This window comes from Eretmochelys imbricata, chromosome 7 (assembly GCF_965152235.1).
Source record: "Eretmochelys imbricata isolate rEreImb1 chromosome 7, rEreImb1.hap1, whole genome shotgun sequence".
Taxonomy (NCBI): Eukaryota; Metazoa; Chordata; order Testudines; family Cheloniidae; genus Eretmochelys; species Eretmochelys imbricata.
In genome coordinates, this window is record NC_135578.1 from 81524867 (window position 1) to 81541393 (window position 16527).

General features: G+C 45.3%; 1 protein-coding gene, 1 long non-coding RNA gene and 1 other non-coding gene across 5 annotated transcripts in view; 1 reads left to right on the top strand and 2 right to left on the bottom strand.

The window, feature by feature from the left end:
* The first annotated feature begins 473 nt into the window (after positions 1 to 473).
* TET1 (tet methylcytosine dioxygenase 1) overlaps positions 474 to 16527 on the top strand; it is a 123355-nt gene continuing 107301 nt past the window's right edge. For 2 of the 3 annotated variants that reach the window (XM_077821766.1, XM_077821768.1), the window contains exon 1: positions 474 to 702. The gene's annotated coding sequence lies outside the window, so the exon portion shown is untranslated. Of the gene's footprint in view, positions 703 to 3842; positions 3942 to 16527 lie in introns of those variants that run through there. The other variant, XM_077821767.1, reaches the window with a different exon arrangement.
* Positions 6030 to 6101, bottom strand: TRNAQ-CUG (transfer RNA glutamine (anticodon CUG)). The gene has a single exon. It is a non-coding gene; the product is annotated as a tRNA-Gln (tRNA).
* On the bottom strand, positions 14486 to 16084 carry LOC144267975 (uncharacterized). Its single transcript, XR_013346691.1, has 2 exons — positions 15483 to 16084; positions 14486 to 14876 (listed from the first exon to the last, which is right to left on the bottom strand). It is a non-coding gene; the product is annotated as an uncharacterized LOC144267975 (long non-coding RNA).

Sequence of the window (16527 nt, forward strand, 5' to 3'; positions counted from 1 at the left end):
TTCGCATTTTTTAAAACCTAAAGCCAAAAGGTTGGGTCTAAAATGATTTTCAGTGTCCATTTTTAGGTGAAAGCTCCTATACACTGATGGCAAATGCCTGGTTAGAAAACAAAGTCTGGGGGACAAACCTGCAGTGGTTGGTCCCAGTGGAGGAACCAACAAGAACCTATTAGGTCTTTTCCATCTCTCCTCTTAATGATTCTGTAAAGAATTAGTCAATTTCGCTTTCATTGAAGGCATCTCTTGTATTATGGGAGCATTTGCGCTACACATGGTATTCTCAGCTAATTTCTCCTTCAGTCAGTCTCCTGTTATGAGAGAGGGAAAGGGCAGTCTCCTGCCTAAAGAGGCCAGGGAGGGCAGGGCAAGGAATCCCACTCCAGCTAGGGGGATCCAGCTCGCGTTTTGCTTTCTACTAGGAGGGGTAGGTCCAGCGAGAGCATAGCCGAGCCTCCCTCCCAGAGGGTCTGGCCTGGGGAGAGGCTAGCCGTCCGGGGAGAGCAGCATATTTTACTCCCCAGTGCCACTGGGTATCCATATTCCGCACGGGGCTTATTTTGCTCTCCGAGCTCGCTGCTTGGAGGGACACGCCGCGCCCCAAGAGCCATGGAACTCCACTTGCTCCTCTCCAGCTGTGGCTCGCTCAGCCATGCACGGATCGCCCTTTCCTGTTAGTATCCTACTGACAATGCAACAGCCTTGGTATGTATTTGGAATCAATCCCCGGAGCAGTTAACGCGCCCGAGTCGGTGGCAAAGCCCCCTTTAATGCGTGGAGCCGGTTTCCTGTCTGCTTTAGTGGGTTGGTTAAAGTATAGTAACGACTTATTCGATAGTTCCAAAGTTTAGCTGCAACCTCCTTAGGAGAGACGTGGAAAGTGCAATCAGGGACACCCAGGCAAGCAGCTCGTAAAACTCACAACTAGTCGGTAAGCTGCCTAGGCGGTTCTCTTACGGGACGGTAGAGCTCTGCACGGACGTTTGGGGGGGAAATAAAGAAATATTGGCGTGTATTTAAATGAAAGACAGTTTGTTGGCTAAGCGACTGAGACCGTCCGGGCTCTGCTCGTGCTGCTGCCTTGTTTGCGCTACAGCAGCTAGCTAGAGCCTGCCTGGAAAAACCCGCCAGGCAAGCAAAGCTGCCTTAAACCTCCATGGAAGGGCAGGGAACAATTAAAGGGACACTGACCAGGAGTTTGGGCTCTAGTGTGCCTTTTAAAAAGAAAGGAACGGCCATGCAGCATCCTTTGGAGGTTGCTTTTAAGGTGGGTTTGGGGGTTTTAATCTAAGTAAATCTTTTTTTCTCTCTCTCCTTTCTCTTTAAAAGCCCTGGGGCAAATTCTGGTCTGTTCATTTAGATTTACAGCAGTGTAACTCCATGGATCTGTATGGAGTCTCTCTCGATTTACATCACTGTAAGTGAAAGCCTAATTTGACCCATTGTTTGGCTCCTCTCTGCATGAAAAGATTTACAATAGTAGCCCGAGACCACCTCTGACTACTTTTCTACCTCTTGCAAAAATAAACCCCCAGGTATGTCTTGAGTAGGAGCAGGGCCAGCTGCTTATTTTTGGGGCTGGCAAGTATTTTACACTGCAAACACACACCCCATAGCACTAACTAGAAAGGGCAAGTCATTTGCCCATGTGCTCAACAAGGCCTCTCATTTTAGGAGCCCATCACAATACAGGCAACTGGAGAAGGATAGCAACTTGCCTGTAGGGCTGGTTCCAGAGATTCCTAAAAGCATGAGCATAGTGAGCCAGCCATTTGCTTATGTGGCCAGTGAGGCCCCTCACATTGAGACACTTAGAATACATGCTGAGATGGAGGGTCAGCAGGGGAACAGGCCCTCCTGCCACACTTAATTGTGAGTCACAAGAAAGTAGTTCCTCTTGCTGCTGCTCCACAAACAGTTGCGGGGGATTACTGAAAATATTTCCCCTAGAAAGGTGTTTTGTTAGTAGAAAAGGAGGAAGACTGGGCCTCCCCTCAGAAGTTTGTTGCTGTTGAGTTCCAACCTGGAGAAATAAACTGAGGCAGATTGGTTGGATGAATTGGTAGGAGTCAGGAGGTTTGAACTGATGATGGTTTGTCAAGACTGGGGAGAGATCTGGTACGGATAGTTTACTGTGGGTCTGTTGGTCTTCAGGGAATTTAGAGGGAGTAGGGTAGTTTACTGGATAAAATTGATTGGGGCCAGGTGGCTTGTCTGAGAGGAATTGATTGGGGCCAGGTGGCTTGTTTGGGAGGGGGCAGAGGTTAGCACACTTAGAATTTACATCTCTCTACTATCTCAAAAAGACATGCTATTAAAAATGGGCCTGATTCATCCCTGGTGTAACATAGCAGAAATCAGTGGAGTTACACTGGGGATAAATTTGGCTAGTTACAAATTGACACAATCTGTGGAGGTGTTTACATTTATTACATCACTTGTATCTCTGGCTGCATAACAGCTGTTTAACTTAATGAGATACTATTCCTTTAAGGAGTAGAAGGAAGTGTGCATGTAGGCATCCAGAGCAGGGCATGAGCACGCTGATGTCACCATGCACGTGGAGTTACAAGAATCAGGCTGTGTAAACAAACTTGTCAATGGTGTTATACCAGGAATCAATTTGGCCTAATGTCTCCAATTTTAAAAATCTTAATATAAAATTAGGAAATTGTAAAACTGGACAAATATGCGCTTGTAATATGATGCATCTAAAATGCTTTTAGTAAAAACGCTGGTTAGAAGAATGACTTGTAGATTTGTGTCTTTTTAAACTTCAAAGCTAACAAAATTTATATAAAAATGAAGACTTCTAATTAATAGATCTCTCCGGTTGATTTCAGTAACTTTTTTTTTTTTAAGCTAAGATTTATTCTCGTTTTAGGAATTCTTCTATGAAATGACCCAAGCTTGTAGGTGCCGCGCTCCTTCTGCTCCCAATCAGTTTACTTCTCTGTCTGGGCGGAGCTGAAGAAGTAGCCTAGTTAGCCCTAAAGGTAACAGCAGCTGTCTCTCTATGCAGCTGAGGAGTAGCATTGATGTGCCCTGAAGGGAATCATGTCTAGTCCTTCTCAGGCAGGAGCTCGACCATATTTTGGGTCTATAAGGATGGACTGATCATGTAAAGCAGGTAATCAAAAAATTAAATGAAAAGTGAGGTGTACAAAATAATTCTTTGACATTTGAGAGCTCTTCACAGCAAACACAAATCTTTGATCTATAATATTTTTGAAGTCTTTATTGATTGTGTGTTTTTTGCTGGCATGTTGCTCACAACTGTGAATGTTTGTCTAAGCATTTGCATTCTAAGCTCTGGTTTTAGTCACTTATTACTTTCCAAAACACTCACCTTTCAGACTTATTTTTTCCAGGCTTAGTCTCTGCCTGAAGGTTAATTTTTTTTTTATTGTGGTTTATTTAAAGTGGTTCAACCACTTTTTTTTTTTAAAGGAGAAAAACAGTTTCTCTGCAAAAATACATGCAATTTTTAAACTTTAAATATTTTTAATGCAGAACTAGAGTGGGAGAAAAAGCCTTATTTCTTAGTGGGGAACAGTTAATTCAAAAGTGCTTTGGACTATCTTAGTAATAACTAAAAAGAAAAGGAGTACTTGTGGCACCTTAGAGACTAACCAATTTATTTGAGCATGAGCTTTCGTGAGCTACAGCTCACGGATGAAGTGAGCTGTAGCTCACAAAAGCTCATGCTCAAATAAATTGGTTAGTCTCTAAGGTGCCACAAGTACTCCTTTTCTTTTTAGTTATTACTAACACAGCTGTTACTCTGAAATTAGTAATAACTGTTTTCAGTTTGAGTGATGTGCCTTTAAAAGTTACTTTGGGCCAATAGAGCAGTTGGTACCATTTTTTAGTACAACTTCACAACATTAGGAGCAAAGGTTGACTGTACTGAACATGGAATAAGGCAGAGCTGCACACTTCTGGTAAGAATGCACCAGGACATGCTCACAAAGTGTACACATTTTTAAATGATTTAATGACAATATTTAAGAGGGTTTCTTTGTTCTTGTGGCACCAATTGTCCTGTCTTCCAGCCTTTTTATCACTCACACCTATTTAGCTAAAATTGTGAAAGGCTTTTTGTAGTGTTATTTTCAAAACATTGACAAGTGTGCTTATCAGTCTCATTCACTGTGCATACTATAAATTGTGGATTGAGGGCATAAACTTGCAAAATGCTAAGTGCCCATATCTCCTATTGAAGTCCTGCAGAATTAAAGGTGTTGAGCAGTTCGGAGGATTGAGCCAGGAATCAAGCAGCCTTGCCTTGCTCAAATAAATTTGTTAGTCTCTAAGGTGCCACAAGTACTTCTTTTCTTTTTGCCTCATCAGGGATGTGATCCTACAAGCTGCTCCACATGGTAGAACCTTTGCACCTGGGCAGAACAGATTTCAGGATCAGGGCTTTGGTGTCTGATCTAGCATGTGCCAAAGTTATTTTTTGCCATGGATTTTATGGGAGAAAGATTGGTTCTTTGGTGCACATTGCCCACAGTGCTTCATTCATTGTGCACACAGTAAAGTCTGTAAACCATTTAATTAACCAATTTCTACAGTTACACTATTAGAAATTTTAGGAACAAATTCAGATTTGGCTGCTTACACCAAGTCTGGTGTATTCATGGAGAATAATATGGGAAATATGATGTCATTATGTAAGTCAGTGGTGAAGCCTCATCTGGAATACTATAAAGGACTGGTCATCCCATCTCAAACAGAATATTGCAGAATTAGAAGAGGTTCGGAGAAGGGTAATGAGTATAGGTAGGGGCATGAAAAACTCATAAGAAGAGAGCCTGAACGGATTGGGATTGTTTACCTTAGGAAAAGAAACTAATGAAAGGAGACATAATAATGAATGGTACTGAGAAGGCAGATCAAGAGCTTCTGTTCTCCCTGTCTCAAACACAAGAGCAAGGGGACAGTCAATTAAATTAGAAGATAGCAAATTCAAAACTGATAAAAAGGAAAAAACTCTTCACCACCACCACTCCTGCACATAATTAGACTATGGAACTCATTGCCACATTAGGTTGAAGCCAAGGATTTAGCAAGATTTTAAAAGGGATTGGACATTGATATGGCTAACAAGAACATCCAGAGTGATACTAAATACTAACAAAAGTCTTGGAAAGGATATCAAAACCATATGCTTTGGGGCTTAAGCCAGTTGTTAACTGATAGACATTAGCTTGAGATGTAATGTGCTGGCCAATTTTCTCACATCTGCCTATTGGGAATGGGCAACAAGGGATGGATCACTTGATGATTACCTGTTCTGTTCATTCCCTCTGGAGCACCTGGTATTGGCCACTGTCAGAAGACAGGATACTGGGCTAGATGGACCTTTAGTCTGACCCAGTATGGCTTTTCTTATGTACTGCAGAATTCTTACATCTTCCTCTGAAGGATCTGGTGCTGGTCACTATTGGAGACAAAATATTAGATAGATGGACCTTTGGTTTGGTAAAGTCCAGGATGGCAACTCCTATGTTCCTAATTCTGAATTTGGTCCATAATACTATGTACTTGGATTTTTGGTTTATATGAATGTTCCAAGGTATTTTTTCCCCATCATGCAAATCTCTGACTTTTAAAAACATATGTATACATAGAAACAAAATGTAGTTTCATTAGTGCATCCAAGCATGGTAAAATTAGGGTCCTAACCTAGTCCTTGCCTTGTTTGTGATTGTTTCTGGTTATTTGCCTGGATAGTACTCTTTTTTTTTTTTTCCCTTGCAGCTGTGTTTTTAAGGGGTCACTGCTCTCTTTCATGATGTCATTAAAAGACTGCTGTTATTTAAAGAACCTACATCTCATATAATATCAGGGTTGGAAGGGACCTCAGGAGGTCATCTAGTCCAACCTCCTGCTCAAAGCAGGACCAATCCCCAATTTTTGCCCCAGATCCCTAAGTGGCCCCCTCAAGGATTGAACTCACAACCCTGGGTTTAGCAGGCCAATGCTCAAACCACTGAGCTATCCCTTCCTCCCCCCACCCCAAAACAAGGTCCCACTGAGATTTGAACTCAGATTACTGGATTCAGAGTCCAGAGTGCTAACCATTACACCATGGAACCAGCTGTAGTTCTTTTTAAATGCTTCCCATTTCTCTTTCTCCTCGTAAAAGATCGTATCTGAAAAACACGAGTGTTCTAAACAAACCTACTACTACTAAAATACTCTAGTATAAAGGAAATAGTATGTGGAGGATTTTTTATACTATATAAAGAATTAAAGTAAATTCAAAAATATGACTTTGTGACAGCTTGTCTGTGATTTGGGGCCAAATCCAGCAACTGCTGCTCAAACAGAACTCCCATGGAACTCAATGAGAGTTTTCTCCTTAGGTAAGGACTGGAACGGGGTGGGCAAACTTTTTGGATCAAGGGCCACATCTGGGTGGGGAAATTGCTTGCAGGGCCATGAATGTAGGGCTGGGGCAGGGGGTTGGGGTGTAGGAGGGGGTGTGGTGTGCAGGAAGGGGCTCAGGGCAAGGGGTTGGGGCAGAGGAGGGGTGCGGGGTGTACAAGGGGGCTCAGGGCAGTGAAGGGGGTTGGCGTACAGGAGGGGGTGCACAGTGCGGGAGGGGGTTCAGGGCAGGGAGGTTGCGGTGCAAGAGGGGTGCAGCAGGGGGGCTCAGGGCAGGGGGTTAGGGTGCAGGCAGGCGGCACGGCAGGGGGTTGGGGTGCAGGCAGGGGGCTCAGGGAATTGGGGTGCAGGCAGGGAGTTGGGGTGCAGGAGGGGTGTGGAAGGGGGCTCAGGGAAGGGGCTTAAGGTGCAGGCAGGGGGCTCAGGGCAGGGAGTTGGGGTGTGGGGCGCAGGAGGGGTTCGGGCTCCGGCCTGGAGCCAGTTACCTGCAGCAGCTCTGAGGTGGCAGCGGCATGCACCGGGGCCAGGGCAGGCTGCCTTCCCAGGTTGCGGCCCTGCACCACTCTGGAAAGTGACCAGCACCATGTTCATGCAGCCTTTGTGTGCGGGGGCAGAGGGCTCCACGCGCTGCCCTCGCCTGCAGGTACCTCCCCCGAAGCTCCCATTAGCTGCAGTTCCCTGGTCCCAGCCAATGGGCTGTAGTTTGCCCAACCCTGGACTAGAAGAATGAGCTCTTGGTTAGTTTCATAGCATTGTTATATTTATATATGGGGCATTATTTAAATCAGTGGAATCATTCCACATTTATACCAGTATAAAGAAGAGCAGACTGTAAGTATCTGGCATTTGCTCCTAGCATAGAGCACAAGGGGAGGATATAGTTCAAACTTAAACCCTTCCTTTTTTCCCTTTATTTTTAATGTAAATAACAAACCAGCATCAATCTGTAGTGGTCTATTCTAGAATTGTTCTCTACAGGACCCCTCATTTCCCATTCTAGTTCCTTCTACTTCAGGCTCAAACCCTTTACTGCTCCTGGAATGGAGACAAGAGGACCCATCTGGTCTGTCTGCCAGGTGAGTCATCAGAACAGCTTTACATCTCTGTGCAAGGTCCTAAAACTGACAACTTGTTAGATTGCCCCATTATATTTGGACACTGACAAGTTAGTGTAGACATTTTGAAATTAGATTGTTTACGGGCTACAAAAGTTAAGATGATGTAAAGTTACATTAAATTGCTCTTGAGAGGTCATTCCATGTGCCACTTCTCCATGAGACCCTTTTATCTGATGCAAGGAACAGCATTGGGTGAGTTGTCTCTCGCTCATTGCTGGAAAAGGGAGAGTCACTAATGCAGGAATACTGTCAGGTTAAAATAAAACCTTGGGGGGGGGGGTTAATGCATAATCTGTGCTTACTCATAACACCAGATCAGTAAACAGAAATAATTGTAAATCATGTTTACATATGTGACATCTGACTAGAAACCAGAGGAATCTGAATTTGTAAACATTTGTTGACAGTAAAACTTCAGGGTCACGAACACCAGAGTTATGAACTGACTGATCAACCACACACCTAATTTGGAACTGGAAGTATGCAATCAGGCAGAAGCAGAGAACAAAATAAATAAATAAATACATAAAGCAAACACTGCACAGAACTGTGTTAAACGTAAACTACTAAAAAAAAAAAAAGGAAACGTTTAAAATAAATTTGACAAGGTAAGGAAACTGTTTCTGTGCTTGTTTCATTAAAATTAAGATGGTTAAAAGCATTTTTCTTCTGCATAAGTAAAGACTTAATATAGCTTTGAAACAATATTCAGTTGTAAACTTTTGAAAGAACAACCATAACATTTTGTTCAGAGTTGCAAACATTTCTTAGTTCTGAACAACCACCATCCCCGAGATGTTCATAATTCTGAGGTTCTACTGTATCACTATTAAAGCACTTGCTGAATGTGCAGGATTTACCAGCTCCTCCCTGGGTGTGGGCACTGGCTGCTAGTAGGGGCCCTAGTGGTTTGAGGAGCATGTGCCAGTTCCTTTCCCAATGGTCTGATAGCAGGAAATGGTAGGGTTGCCAACTTTCTAATCACACAAAACTAAACACCCTTGCCCTGCCCCTTCTCTGAGGCCTTGCCCCCACTCACTCCATCCCCCGCCCCCCCATCGCTCACTCTTCTCTCCCCTCACTCACTTGCTTATTTTTACCTGGCTGGGGCAGGGGATTGGGGTACAGGAGGGGATGAGGGCTCCGGCTGGGGGTGCAGGCTCTGGGGTGGAGCTGTGGATAAGGTATTTGGGGTGCAGGAGGAGGCTCCGAGCTGGGGGGTGAAGCTGAGAGGTTCAGAGTGTGGTAGGGGGCTCTGGGCTGAGGCAGGGTGTTGGAGGGACTGGGCTCCAGGCTGGGGGTGTGGGTTCCAGGGTCGGGCCAGAAATGAGGGGTTCAAAGTGCAGGAGGGGGGCTCAGGGTTGGGGCAGGGGGTTGGGCTGTGGGAGGGGGTTCGGGCTCCGGGCAGTGCTTACCTCGGGTGGCTTCCCGGAAGCGGCAACATGTTCCTAAGCGTAGGGATGGCCAGGTGGCTCTGCATCTGCATGGTGCACGTGCCACACTGCATCTGCGCGCAGGCGCCGCACCCTGCTGCTCCCATTGGCTGTGGTTCCTGACCAATGGGAGCTGCAGAGCCGGTGCACAAGGCAGGGGCAGCACATGGAGCCCCCCTGGCTGCCCTTGCACCTGGGAGCTAGAGGGACATGTCTCCGCTTCCAGGAGCCACACGGAGCCAGGTAAGGAGCCTGCCAGCCCCGCCAACTGGACTTTTAACAGCCCAGTCAGCTGTGCTGACCAGAGACGCCAGGGTCCCTTCCTGACTGGTTGAAAACCGGACACCTGGCAATCCTAGAAAGTGGGTGTAGGCAGTACTAGTGGGGCAGAAACTCCAAATTCCTTTCCTCCTGCATGAGAATAAGTGGTGTTCCCATCCCCATTACTTATTGTTCCCCTTTCAATCTCTCCCTTCATATTACAAACTACAGGGAAAAGGATAATTTGTTAGGAAAAAAGGGTATGGATGGTAGAACTTGTGATTTTTAGGGCATGTGGAGTTGTGTGTGTGTGTGTTGATACATGCAAGAAAGGGTAATCCGTAACTTTGTTTGCTTCCAAGTCTCTTCCTCGTTCATCCACCCTCACTCGCTCTACCACACTCAACTCTAAAATTCATTTGCTGTGTTTCCCCAGAAGCCACCTCTCCTTTTCTTGTACCAAAGCTATTCATTCTCCCTTTTTTGTCCTTCAGAGTCCAGTCTTTGAGGTGTTCCTCCTTCCCCAGTCCATTCTCCGCTTGTCCCATCATACCCCTTCTAACAGTTCAAGTCCACTTCTGTTTGGAAATATCAATTACTTCTGGCTTGCTCTTTCCCAGATACCCCCCCAGTTCATCACTTTTTACTGACCATCCCATTGTTTGTGTTTACTTCTTCCTCCCCCACTATTTTATCAGCTCACCTCCTCTCCACACAACATTTAATCCTCTGCTCCCTCTTTATATTCCTCACCAAAGCATTTCCTCTCTGAATTCCCCCGCCCCAGCCCTCACGTCTCATTCTGTTTTCCTTCCCATCCCAGCATTTAATAATTCCCCCCTCCCCTCCAACATTTAATTCTTTCCCACGTCAGACCTGCAGCATTTCATCTTCTGGCCCCTATCCCCTACTGTGGGCATTTTAAGCCTTTTTTCCATCATCTTTTATTTTTAGAATCTTATTCTCTTCCTTTGTTTGCCTTCAAGAAATGGGAGAGGTGTGGGTCTCTTGGCTTTTCTCTCCTTCCTCAGCAGAATCTTTGCAGAGGGGAACACACTGAAGTCTTCCTGCCTTGGTCCCATGCAAAATGATGGAGTATCTAGCCTGAACTCTCTTGGAGTGGTGATTGGGGTGTGCATGAGTGCGAAACAGTAGTCTGTGCCTCCCCCACTGAGCAACTGCAGCAAGGGAGATAAACTGAGATCTTCACTCACCCCTCCAGCCCTGAGAAAGTTAACCCTGGAGTCCCCTCTCACATTCTACACTGGGGGAGGTAGGGGGAGGAGGAGATGCAGAGTTAGTCCAAAGTAGCTGGCTGTAAGGGGGAAGGGAATTCTTGCAGATCTTTTTAAAAAAACAAACAGCATGTATGTGTGTGGGGTATTGGTTACTACACATGCTGGGGTATCAGGCAGTCCCCTCAATATATCCAGCCAGCTTTGATTGGTTGCAGAGGATTGGCAGCCACTTAGGCCTTGTCTGTATTTAAACATTTTGCCACTTTATCTTTGCTGTCATTGTGAAAGCAGCAAACTCCAAATCCCACCCCTTTGTAGACAGATATACCAGTGAAAGAATGCTTATATCAGTGGAGCGGTATCTAGACTAGGGCTTGTACTGGTATAACTGTATCAGTAAAAATCAGATCCCTTACCTACACAGCTATGCAGGTAAAGTTTTTAAGTGTAGACCAGGCCTTAGAAGGGGGTAAGTAATAATAAAATACTTTCTTCCTCCTTAGATGAATAAATACTCTGTAGATGAATGAAATATTTCTTCCTCTATAGCAGAGGAGGGCAAACTACGGCCTGCAGGCCACATCCGGCCCGTGGGCCCCTTCCCCGCAGCCTCAGCTCACTGCGCCACTGGCACAATGCTCTGGGTGGCGGGGGTGTGAGTTCCTGGGGCAGTGCAGCTGCAGAGCCCGGCCTGACCCGGTGCTCTGTGCTGCGCGGTGGCGTGGCTGGCTCCAGCCAGGCAGCGCAGCCGTAGCGCTGCCAGCCACCGGTGCTCCAGGCAGCGCGGTAAGGGGGCAGGGCGTGGGGGGGTTGGATAGAGGGTAGGGGAGTTTGCGGGGGTGGACAGGGTTTGGGGTGGTCAGAGAGTGGGGAATGGGGGGGGGTTGAATGGGGGCTGTCAGGAAGAAGGAAGGTTTGTATGGGGTGGCAGGGGGCAGTCAGGGGTGGGAGTTCCGGAGGTAGTCAGGGGACAGGGAAAAGGGGTGGTTGGATGTGGCAGGGGTCCCGGGGGGGGTCAGTCAGGAAGGAGAGGTGGGGTTGGATGGGGTGGCAGTCGGGGGCAGGGGTTCTGGGGGCAGTCAGGGAGAAGGGGTGGTTGGAAGGGGCAGGGGTCCCGGGGGAGCAGTCAGGAAGAAGGAAGGTTTGTATGGGGTGGCGGGGGGCAGTCAGGGGTGGGAGTTCCGGAGGTAGTCAGGGGACAGGGAAAAGGGGTGGTTGGATGTGGCAGGGGTCCCGGGGGGGGTCAGTCAGGAAGGAGAGGTGGGGTTGGATGGGGTGGCAGTCGGGGGCAGGGGTTCTGGGGGCAGTCAGGGAGAAGGGGTGGTTGGAAGGGGCAGGGGTCCCGGGGGAGCAGTCAGGAAGGACAGGAGGGGTTGGATGGGGTGGCGGGGGGCAGTTGGGGTGGAGGTTCTGGGAGTGGTCAGGGGACAGGGAGTGGGGGTGGTAGTGGATGGGGCAGGGGTTCCGGGGCGGGGCGGTGGTGCCAGGCAACAGGAGAGGCTGGATGGGGCAGGAGTCCCAGAGGGAGCATTAGAGGGTGAGAAGTGGGGAAGTCGGATAGGGGGCAGAGGCCGGACCACGCCTGGCTGTTTGGGGAGGCACAGCCTCCCCTAACCCGCCCTCCATACAATTTCTGAAACCCAATGTGGCCCTCAGGCCAAAAAGTTTGCCTGCCCCTGCTCTATAGCTTTCCTTATAGATTTATAGGAGGATCAAACTCTGTAGAGCTGGCCAGCCTAAGTTTACTGTTAAGCTTATAATTTCCATACTTTTTAATGTTTAAATTATATAAACAAGATCTCAAACTTTTTCCAAGTGTGGAATACCTTTTAATTTTACCACACTTGGTAAAGCAATCCCCATCCTTTCATGTATTTATACCTGCTCCTGTATTTTCACTCCATGCATGCATGATGAAGAGGGTTCTAACCCACAAGAGCTTATGCTCAAATAAAAGCTTAGTCTCCAAGATAATCTATTAAAAAAAAATGATGAGGAGTCCTTGTGGCACCTTAGAGACTATGTCCTACCTTTCAGGATCTCATAACATCCCTGTGACAACTACAGACACTGTTTTTGTGGAAAACTGTTCATACATTTTCAATGTCTTAAATGTGAGATTCACAGAATTTTGAAAAATTCAGTCACTGTCTACTTCTGCTCTTCTTTTATCTCTTCCCCTCCCCCTCTGTTCTGTTTCTCTCTGTTGCCCAATGATCCTCTGAAGAAGCTCCTGTGTTGCCTGGTCTCCTCCACATTCACAGCTCAGGGTGCTGCCACGCCTCCTGGCTTAAAGTGGTTTCCATCATATACAGTGTTTACAGTTTGGTTCAATGGCTCTCAGCACCCTGACTATAAAAGTTGTTCCAGCACCCCTGTGCATACTTGTTCAGTCCTCTCCCCTTGTACACCTTCTTTTTCTGTTCAGTTTCCTTCTCCCTTGGACTTAGTTCCTGCTGGGCTTGTTCTCTTCTCCCCTGGACATCCCTCTCACACTAGTGGCTGACAACTCAGGTCTCTGAAAGTAGCTTGTATTTCTTTTACTACTTCTGTGTAGAGCACTGGCCGCTAAGGGCAACAGATATGCTTCCAGCTCCTTGTTTCAAACTGCTTCTATGAGTCTGGGCTCTTGATTGAAAAGAATAGCCTGGAGGTTTGCAAAAGCAGTTGGAAACTAGAGGAGAGCCTGCACCTTGTGATTAATTAGCTAGCTTTCTGCAAACTACTTGCAAGTGCTTCATTGACCAATGCTTTGGGATCTGCTGACATAAGCAATTCTGACATTAGTCTTGAAACTCAGATAATGCAGTCAAACAAAAAATTTCTCTATTACCAGCATTCAAACAACCTCAACTCCAACTCTGGATTTGTGTTGCTATTTCAGGGTTTGATCCAACTTCCACTGAAGGCAATGGTAGTGTTCTAATTTTGTTGGGTCCTGGACTGCTTTTATGCCCTTTTTAACACAAGATGTGGGTAATATTTATTCTAGCATCATGTTTAATGGCTTGCTCTGACAGGAATGGTTTCTTTTTTAATGCAGTGGACAGATATTTTTATGATTTGGGATATGTTCGGCCTATGTTCATATGGTAAATTTGTTTCATTAGGTGTATATAGAACTATTTTATCAGTAAAAGACTGATATTTGGATGTGCTTACATACCGTGGAGATGTGTGCTTTATCACAGTAGTTCTCAACTTGGGGTCTGCAGACTGTGTCTAAGGGGTCTGCGAAAGGTGGTCGTTACCATAGAATAGTGGTTTTCAACCTAAGATTTCCAAAGGGATGCCCACCTCCATTCAAAAATTTTTAGGGGTCCACAAACACAGGTGCTGCTGCACCCCCTGGCTTGAATTGGTTTCCATTATATACAGGACTTACAGTTCGATTCAATGTCTCACAGCACCCCCGACTATAAAAATTGTTCCAGTACCCTCTCTGCAAATGAAAAAAGGTTGAAAATCACTGATTATCAGACCTAAAAGACATCTTTTAGTTTATATTTACATTTATATTACATAGATGACACAAGTACTCTTGAAGTGTTAACATATCTTTGATTGTTGTGGATTGTGTAAGGTAGTATGAAAGACCAGGCATTTTACAACCATTGTATACAAGTAAGTTATTACAGTTTTTATGTACCATTCTAAGACAGAACTATGTGATGAATAGATAACGTTTATTTAGACTTCGTATTTCTTGTGAACGTTCTTTTACAAGGGCAGCGTTGAGCATATTTGGTTGCTCACTGGGATGTTTCTGTTTAATAGTCTATGTCCATTAACTAAATGTTAAGGTTGGTGTCAGCACTGTTTAAGTAATCTTACCTTGTCATTTCCAAACTATATAGTTGAGATTTTTTTTAAAATAATGGGTTTAAAGTAGGGCTGCCAAGCGATTGTGATTAATCCCAATTAATTTTTTTAGTTTTATTTGCACTGTTAAACATTAATAGAATACCATGTATTTAAGTATTTTTGGATGTTCTGTACATTTTCAAATATATTGATTTCAATTACAACACAATACGAAGTATACAGTGCTCACTTTATATGATTTTTATTACAAATGTTTGCACTGTAAAAAGATAAAAGAAATAGCATTTCAGTTCACCTTTTACAAGTACCGTAGTGCAATATTTTTATCATGAAAGTTGAATTTACAAATGTAGAATTATTTTTTGTTTTTGATTTTACATAATTGCACTCAAAACAATGTAAAACTTTAGAGCCTACAAGTCCACTCAGTCCTAGTTCTTGTTCCTCCTTTTAGAGGAGTTTTGGCTTATCAAAGGGGTAAGATATTTTTATCTCAGAATGTCAATATTTTGGAGATGGGAGTGGTGTGAGTTGTGCAGGAGAAGGGTGAATTCTTGATGCTGCTCCTCTTGGGTTGGGTTTCTGAGCTCACCAGGCTCACCTCCTGTCTGAAGAGGAAGAGAGTTTCATTTTAGAAATCCGCATTCAGTGTTCGGGGAGGACTGTGGATGAGGAGCGAGCAATGACTTGTGCAGGAGGAGGGTGAGGGAGGTGTCTTGCTTCTGGAAGGGTGGTTTCTGTGACTGGGCTCGCCAGGATTGCCTCCTTTTACTGAGCTAGGTGGGCTTAATTTGTAATGAAAGAGGTATTGGGGATCAAGCAATTAGGTGCCGGGGATCAAGGAGATATTTTACATTCATAGCTGATGCAGCTAGCTCAGAGGTGCCGTGGCTATGAACTTCTAAATTAAACACTGGTAGGTTTCCTTCAGCTAGGTGAGCCCTTGTTTGCAAGGGAGCATAGATTTTTACCTCAGGGACTTGGCATGTGGCAGGCGAGCCTGAGCTCGCTAGGCCCCTATTCTCTATGGGGTACCTCCTGGAGCAAGGGGTTGGCTGGGGGCAATGAGGCATGGTGCCGGAGGAGGGGCGGTCCCCGGAGTGAGGGGCTAGCTGGGGCAATGAGGCAATGGTGTGAGGGGAGTGGGGTGGGTTGGTCCCTGGAATGAGGGGCAGGCTAGGGGCATTGGAGCACGGCGGGATCAGGATCCCTACCTTTCCATCAGAGCCGGGATGGGAGCCACTTCCTCTTCTCTTTCCACTCTCCGGAGGCAGATTTGGTTACTGTGCCTGACCAGATGCTGTCCAGTCCCTCTGCAGCCAATGCCTCACTCGGAGGTATGCGATTAACGCGGTTTAAAAAAAATTAATGCGTTAATTTTGTTTTCAGTTAATCGCAGGCTTTAACTGCGATTAATTGATAGCTCTAGTTTAAAGATGTCTTTTCTTGAATTACCCTTGACAATATTTGCATTACAGTAGCACTGGGTGTGCTAGGCACGGTTGAAACCTATAGAAAGAGACAATCCCTGTCCCTCCAAAATTAGTCTAAATAGATCATACAGACAAAGGGTAGGGTTATGAAAAACAGAAAGACGCAGACGCGAAGTGACTTGCCAAAGGTCATGTAGCAAGTTCATGGTAGAGTAGGAAAAGAATCTAGGTCTCCTGACAAATTCCCTATTCATCATACCACTGCTTCTGAGTTTAACGTAACCTTAATATTCATATAATAAAGTTTTTTTTATTTAATTGCTAATTTTTAAATTAAATTTAGCACTCAATACCAAAACAATGTAAAACTTCAGTGCCTACAAGTCCACTCAGTCCTACTTCTTGTTCAGTCAATCGCTAAGACAAACAAGTCTGTTTACATTTACGGGAGATAATGCTGCCCTCTTCTTATTTACAGTGTGTCACCAGAAAATGAGAACAGGCGTTTGCATGGTTGCGGATGGCATTGCAAGGTATTTACATGCCAGATATGCTAAACATTCATATTCCCCTTCATGCTTCGGCCACCATTCCAGAGGACATGCTTCCATGCTGATAACACTCGTTTAAAAAAATCTGTTAACTAAATTTGTGACTGAACTCCTTCGGGGAGAACTGTACGTCCTCTGCTCTGTTTTACCTGCATTCTGCCAAATATTTCATGTTATAGCAGTCTTGGATGATGACCCAGCACGTTTTGTTAATTTTAAGAACACTCCAGCGCAGATTTCACTAAATGCAAAGATGGTACCAATGTGATATTTCT